This window comes from Rhinopithecus roxellana, chromosome 19, assembly GCF_007565055.1.
Source record: "Rhinopithecus roxellana isolate Shanxi Qingling chromosome 19, ASM756505v1, whole genome shotgun sequence".
In the NCBI taxonomy this organism is placed as follows: domain Eukaryota; kingdom Metazoa; phylum Chordata; class Mammalia; order Primates; family Cercopithecidae; genus Rhinopithecus; species Rhinopithecus roxellana.
In genome coordinates, this window is record NC_044567.1 from 70,973,792 (window position 1) to 70,981,558 (window position 7,767).

Genomic DNA, 7,767 nt, shown 5'->3' on the forward strand with positions numbered 1-7,767 from the left:
GCAGGCAGGAGGCTGGGAACTGTGGTCGTTTTGTGTATGGGATCTTCAGGAAAGTGTTACAAGGCTGCTGTTTGCTGGTGTCCCTTGGTGAGTTTTCCTGGGTCCTGTCTTGTCAGGGGTGAGCTCTGAGGATGGCCAGTGGTTGCTTTGGGATTGTTGTTAAGCCTTCTTGCAGCGGCTCTGAACTTCATAATGTACCACGGTGGAGAGACTCCTCTCCCATTTTATGGTCAAATAAACGGGTCCAGAGAGGTTCTCCATTCCCTAAACAGGCCCCAGTGAGGCGAGAAGGGCAGGGCCTCCCATGTGCCCAGCTGCTTGCGCTAGGTGGGCTGGGCTCTGCCCCTGGGTTTTCATCATTGCAGGGGTCCTGATACCACACCTTCAGCCAGGCCCCCATCTCCCAGGGGAAGCAGGCTTAGGGGCTGCCCTTCTAAAGTCATACAAGAAGTCTGATATGAGCGATTAGAAACTCCCCACAGCTCTCTGGGGGTTGTTTTTAAAAGGAATTAAACTGTCCAGAGAGAGATGTGTAAGACTAAGCTGAGATGGGGACCAGCGTGAGAACTGAAACACTATTTGGAGCTTTCCAGAAATAAGCAGATTGGAGGAATCTGGAGTAGGGAAGGACATTGGGGCAGGAAGGTGACCCCTTCTCACACCAGGGCTCCTGAATACATGAATATCAAAAGGCAGTGACAGGCCTTGGGAGAGGCAGGGGCCGTGTTCCCATTCCTCTCGACTGCACAGCTTCTCGGGAGCAGAGATTCTCAGCCAGGCATCTGTGAACTTGGATGGGGAACACGCGGCGTTGTTATTTTCACTCACCTGTAACTGAAGTTCACATTTGAACGTAGGCAAAAACCACAGTCATACCAGTAGCACCTGTGACTTTGTCACCAACAGAAATCCAGATGTTTTTGTGTCACTTTGAGGTTGCAGATACCTCAAATGTCATTCATGCTCTTCACTACATTTAGGTGATCATAGTCATTAGATTCTCTGCTGGGCTTTTGTTATTTCATGTGTTAATGAGAAGAACATATACTCCCATTTCGTAAAGCTGATGATTTTTTTTTTTAATCCAAAATGTGTTTATTGAGATGGTTTCCCACTCATCTTGATTCAGGGTGCCTTTAGTGCTGCTTCCTCCTAAAGGAACATCCTTCTGTAAGCCTTGCTTTTCCTCCTGTAGGCTGGCAGAGGACAGTGGAGCAGCCAACACACAAAACTACCGTTTGTGCATGGCTAAAGACCATGGTGATTTTATAGCATCCTGGGCATTTCACATCCATGAAGTAGGAATTGGGCTCTGCACCAGGCGTTTCTTCTTGTGTTTCCCCTTCTCCTCTTCTGGGGAGGGATGAAGGAGATCCTTTGCGAGAGGCATGTTCTCGTGTGGGTAGGTCGTCACCGCCGGAAAAAAAAGCTGATGATTTAAAACTAGTTCGACCATTGTATTTCAACGTCCGTCATTTCCTTTGCAATTCTGTATATTTTATTTCGTGCATTTAAAGCATTATTATGAAGAGGGGTCTGTAGGTGTCAGACTGCCAAATGGTCCCACGGTGCAAAAAAGTTTAGGAATTCCTACTGCTGGAGCAATTAGGTAGAGAATTCGACATGTTCCTTGACGGCTGGGGAGGGCTTTGGTGGTCGGCAAGCCTGAGTTAGCATCATCGCTCTCACTTGCTGCAGATTCTGAGAAAGTGACTTTATCTCTCAGAGCCATCGTTTCCTTATGTGTAAAATGGAGATGAAGAATGACTACCTGAAAGGATTGTCCTACGTGAAAGTGCCTGCCTCTTCCAGCGTCTGACAGGTAGTAGGAACTCACTGTGGGTAGTAGCTGGTGGCAGTGGCACCAGCTTATATAAGCCCATGAGACTCAAGCAGGATTCTTTCTTATTACAGAGGAAACTCCAGGCTACATTCATTTCTTACCTGTGCCTCATGTAGAAGGGTAAACTTGGGTCATATCTGGATACTGTCTCTCATCTTTTTTCTTTTGCTCTGAGCAGGTAGCTCCCAGGTATCCAATAGGAATCTTGGTCCATAAATTCAAGTATTTGAGAAATAAAATTTCAAATATATACTTGAAATGCTTCAAGTATATTTGAGAAATGCTTGGTATGTCCACACAGTGAAATATTACTTGGTCATAAAAAGGAGTAAGTACTGTTACATACTACGACATGGATGAACCTAGAAAACATGCGCTAAGTGAAACAAGCCAGATGCAAAAGACCACATATCATATGACTTCATTTATATGAAATGTCCATAATAAGCAAACCCATAAAGACAAAAAGTAGATGAGTGGTTGCCAGAGGATAAGGGGAGGGAGAATGGAGAGTGATTGCTAATAGGTATAGGGTTTCTTTTTGGAGTGATAAAAATGTTCTGGGATTAGATAGTTGTGATGGTTACATACTTAGTGAGTATACTAAAAGCCACTGAAGTGTATACTTTAAAATGTAAAGTCTGTGTTATTAATTACAGCTCAAGAAAAAAAGTAAAAATCACTCCCTAACCTATGGACATTGAAAGGATAATAAAAGAATATTATGAATAACTCTATGCCCACCAATTTGGTAACTTAGATGAAATGGAATAATTTCTTATTTCTATTAAAACTCATACAAATAGAAGTAGATTATCTGAATAGGCCTATATCTATTAAATAAATTGAATCAATAATTAATAATCTTCCAAAACAAAAAGTTTCAGGCCCAGAGGATTTCGCTGGTTAATTCTACCAAACATTTAAAAAAAATGGCCGGGTGCGGTGGCTCACACGTGTAAGCCCAGCACTTTGGGAGGCTAAGGCAGGCAGATCACCTGAGGTCAGGAGTTCAAGACCAGCCTGGCCGACATGGTGAAACCCCATCTCTACTAAAAATACAAAAAAATTAGCTGGGCGTGGTGGCAGGTGCCTGTAATCCCGCTAGTCGGGAGGCTGAGGCAGGAGAATCGCTTGAATCCGGGAGATGGAGGTTGCAGTGAGCCGAGATCACGCCATTGCACTCCAGCCTGGGCAACAAGAGTGAAATACACACACACAAAAGAAAAAATGGTGGCAACTCTCTACGGTCCATTCCAGAAAATAGAAGAAGAGGGAATGCTTCCTGACTCATTCTATGAGGCCAGCATTACCTAATACCAAAACCGGACAGAAATATTACAAAAAAGGAAAACTACAGATCAATATCTTTCATTAATGTAGATGTGAAAATCCTCAACAAAACATTAGCAAATTGAATCCAACAATGCATGAAAAGAATTATAAATCACAGCCAAGAGGGATTTGTTCTGGATATGCAAGGCTGATTCAATATTTGAAAGTCAATTAATGTAGTTAATTACATCAACAGGCTGAAGAAGAAAAATCATAAAACTAGACACAGAAGAAACATTTGACAAAATCCAATACCTGTTTATGATAAAAATTCTCAGCACACTAGAAATAGAGAGGAACTTCTTCAGCCTGATAAATGCTTACACGAAAAACCTACAGCTAACATTATGGTGAGAAACCAGATGTTTTCCCATTAAGATTGGGACCAAGGCAAAGATGTCTTCACTTACCACTCATATTTAACATCGTACTGGAAGTCCTACCTAATGCAAAAATATAAGAAAAGGAGATGAAAGGTATACAGATTGGGAAGGAAGTTTCTGTTCACCAATAACATGATTGTCTATGTATACAATCCCAAAGAATCAACAACGACAAACAACAACATTCCTGGAACTAAGCAATTATAGTAAGGTTGCAGAGTGCAAGACAAATACATGAAAGTCAAGTGCTTGCCTATATACCAGCAATGAGCAATTGGAATTTGAAGTAAAAATACAATACCATGTACATTAGCACCAAAAAATGAAATGATCAGATATGAATCTAACAAAATATATGTAAGATTTATATGAGAAAACAACAAAATGGATGGAAAAAAATCTACAAAAATCTAAATAAATGGAGAGATATTCCATGTTCATGTGTAGGAAGACTCACTATTGTTAAGCTATCAGTTCTTCCAACTTTATCTATAGACTCAATGCAATCTCAATCAAGACTCCAATAAATTACTTTGTGAATATTGACAAACTCATTCTAACACTTATATGAAAAGAAAAAGACCTAGAATAAACAACACAATATTGAAGAAGAACGAAGTCAGAAGATTGACATTACTAACTTACTAAGACCTGCTATAAAGACTTACAAGACTTACTATAAAGGTGCATCCGTACAACGGAATATTATTCAGTAGAAAAAGAAAAGAGCTATCAAGCCATGAAAAAACGTGGAAGAACCTTAAGTGCATGCATATTGCTAAATGAAGGAAGTCAATCTGAAAAAAACTACATACTGTATAATCCCAACTATGTGACGTCCTGGAAAAGGCCAAACTATGGAGGCAGTAAAAAGAAGAATGGCTACCAGACGCTGGAGGGAGTAGGATGAATAGATGGAATATAGTGGATTTTCTGGGCAGTGAAAATATTCTGTGATACTGTAATGTGTATTGATATGATATATTTGGAGAAACCCATAGAATTGTACAACACAAAGCGTGCACCCTAATGCACACTGCGGACTTCAGTGACTGCTCTTATATCAATATTGGTTTATTAATTTTAACGAATGAACCGTGCTAATGGAAGATATTAATAACAGAGGAAACCATGGGTGGGAGGGGAAAGGAGAGGGAGTTTATAGGAACTCTTTGTACTTTCTGTTTAATATTTCTATAAACCTAAAACTACTTTAAGAATTAAAGTCTATAAAAGAAAAAGAAATAACCACTGTCGTCTTCTTCTTCTTCTTTTTTTTTTTTTTGAGATGGAGTCTCACTCTGTCGCCCAGGCTGGAGTGCAGTGGCGCGATTTCAGCTCACTGCAAGCTCTGCCTCCCGGGTTCATGCCATTCTCCTGCCTCAGCCTCTCGAGTAGCTGGGACTACAGGCGCCCACCACCATGCCCGGCTAATTTTTTGTATTTTTAGTAGAGACGGGGTTTCACTGTGTTAGTCAGGATGGTCTCGATCTCCTGACCTCGTGATCCGCCGCCTCGAGCTCCCAAAGTGCTGGGATTACAGGCGTGAGCCACCACGCCCGGCCTTCTCTTCTTACATTGACAGAAGTCCGATGCAAAGCCCCATCCTGCCAGGAGCTGTCCAGGAGCTCAGAGCTATTCACTTTCCTGCCACAAACCTTCCTCAAGGTGGTTGCCTTCTTAGTTAGCATGGAGATAGAGTGAGGGGAGGGCACAATGTACGGAAAGAAATACATTCATAGAAATATACATTGTCCTGTATTTGTACTCTGAGGTCTTAGGAACAGCTCCGGGGAAGCTTGGGTTCTGACCTGAATCTCTTCCTTTGGCCTCTGGCAGAGGAAACACGGAAGGAAGCAGGTCTCCCAGGCAACCTGCCCACACAGTGGGTGGCCAAAAACGACTCGTTCAACACCTCTGAAGACTGACTCACTGGGACGTTGCAATAGACGTGATTTCCCCTTGAAGCCAGAGGAATATCCCCTATTGCTCATATGGTCATAACATCATGGGCACATATTTGGGTGGGGCTTTGTTTTGCACACTCATGTAACTTTCCAGGGAGAATCTGTCCAGACCCTCTGCCAGACACTGGGGTTAGAACCATTATGGTAGATGGGACACTGACGTCAGAGCTGAAAGCCCACTAGAGAAATAGGCAGTTAGAACGCAGGCACAGTGGAACCAGAGAGGCTCTGGGAGCTGAAAGGGTGGGGGGGTGGACATGCAGCCAAGCCTGGGGGTCAGAAGTTCTCCTCTGAAGAAGTGAGCTGGAAATGGAAGACAGAAGAATGCATGTTAGGATGCACATCAGAAGCAGGGAAACGTGGGCGAAGTGTTTCAGGCAGAGGCAGCACATGCAGGAAGAAGTTTTTATGGAGAGGAAAGGTAAAGGTTTGAGACTGGCCAGGGAAGAAGGGCACGACCTCTTGGGGTCTAGTGAGCCATGTTATGGGCTTGAGTTTTGATTCAAGGCAATGAAAACCCATAGGAAAGGTTTCAGAGGGCTGGGAGAGAATGATGGAATCAGATATGCTTTCTCGAAGACAACCGTGCAAAGAACAACATGTATACTGTGGTTGTATTTATATGAAAGAAAACCCATGATACAACTTATTGTGTTGATCTATGTGTGCTTAAATCATCGTACCAGATTGTCTTGATTTCTGTAGCCTTAGAGCAAATCTTGAAGTCAGATAGGATGAGTCGTCCACCTTTGTCCTTTTCCCAAACCGTGTTAGCTATTTTAAGTCTTCGGTATTTCTGTATACCAAAGGCATATTATCCATTTCTATTTTTTAAAGTTTGCTGAGATATTGACCGGGATTGCATTGAATCCATAGATGAACTTGGAGGAAAACTGACATAATATCAATGTTGAGTCTTCTGGCTCATAAATATGGCGTATCTTTCCACGTATTTGTTGATTTATCTTAGCAATGTCTTGTAGTTTTAATGGTGGGGGTTTTCCACATTCTTTGGTAAACTTAAGAATTTTGGTTTTTTGATGCTATTATGAATAGTGTTTCTAAAAACTTCACTTTCTAATTAGTAGTTATTAACACATAGAAGTACAATTGACTTTTAAATACTGACTTTGTATTCTGCAACCTTGATAAATTCACGTATGGTAGTTTTTAATAGATTCCTTAGGATTTTCTAAGTATACAGTCATGTCATCTCAGAGTAAAGACAGCATTACTTCTTCCTCCCTGATATATATGTGTTTTTTTCCTTGCCTCATGGCAATAGCTATGACCTCCAGTACAATGTTGAATAGAAGTGGTAAGAACAGACATCCTTGCTTTGTTCCCAATAATAGGTGAAAAGCGTTCAGTTTTCACCTTTCAGTATGATGTTAACTATAGATTTTTCATAGTTGCTCTTTATAAGTTCAAGCAGTTCCCTCTTACTGAGAGTTCTTATAAATGGGGGTTGAATGTTTTCAAAGGTTTTGTATGCATCCATGAAGTGGTTATGTGATTTTTTTTCACTCTTCTTTATTAATGTGGTGAATTACATGAATTTTTGAAAGTTAAAACAACTTTCCAAATACAGCATTCCGAGTGGATAAGTCCCATTTGGTCTTTTTATATATTTCTACTTATTTTGGAAATGATTATATTTATGTATTTCTAGACTTCATTTTTAACTGTTTTGTTAGGAATTTTTGCATCTTGAAATGTAAAATTAGAGATACCGATCTGTAATATTCTTTGTTGGGTAGTGTTCTTGTCTGGTTTCAACATCAGGATTATGCTGGTTTCATCAATGAACTGCGAAGTGTTTCCTCCTGCTCTATTTTATGAAAGAATTTGAGTAAGATTGGTAATATTTCTTTCTTAAAGATTTGATAGAATAGCTTTTTAAAAAACATTTTTAGTAATACATGTCTGCTGGTGACCATCTTTTCAGCATCTTTTCGTCTTTGAATGTCTTTATCTTCATTATTTAAAAATCGTTTTGTCTATGACTTTCTTCACTTCCCAACCCCTTTATTTTTATAGTTATTTTCATGAAAAATTTGCAAACATTAAAATGTAAAAACTTTAACTGTACAATTTTGACAAATGTATACATCCATGTCACCCACAGACCTAACAATATATAAAACATTTCAATCATACCATTAAGTTTCCTAATTTTTGTTTTTGAAGAATATTTCGACTGGATATAGAATTTTAGGTTGAAAGTCCTTTTGTGTTT

The 7,767-nt window shown here is 40.3% G+C and overlaps 1 pseudogene across 1 annotated transcript; it reads right to left on the reverse strand.

The window, feature by feature from the left end:
* Positions 1–1,070: 1,070 nt before the first annotated feature.
* Positions 1,071–1,406, reverse strand: LOC104658282 (annotated as a pseudogene). The gene has a single exon (XR_747412.2). The product of XR_747412.2 is annotated as a 40S ribosomal protein S27-like (transcript).
* Positions 1,407–7,767: the final 6,361 nt, after the last annotated feature.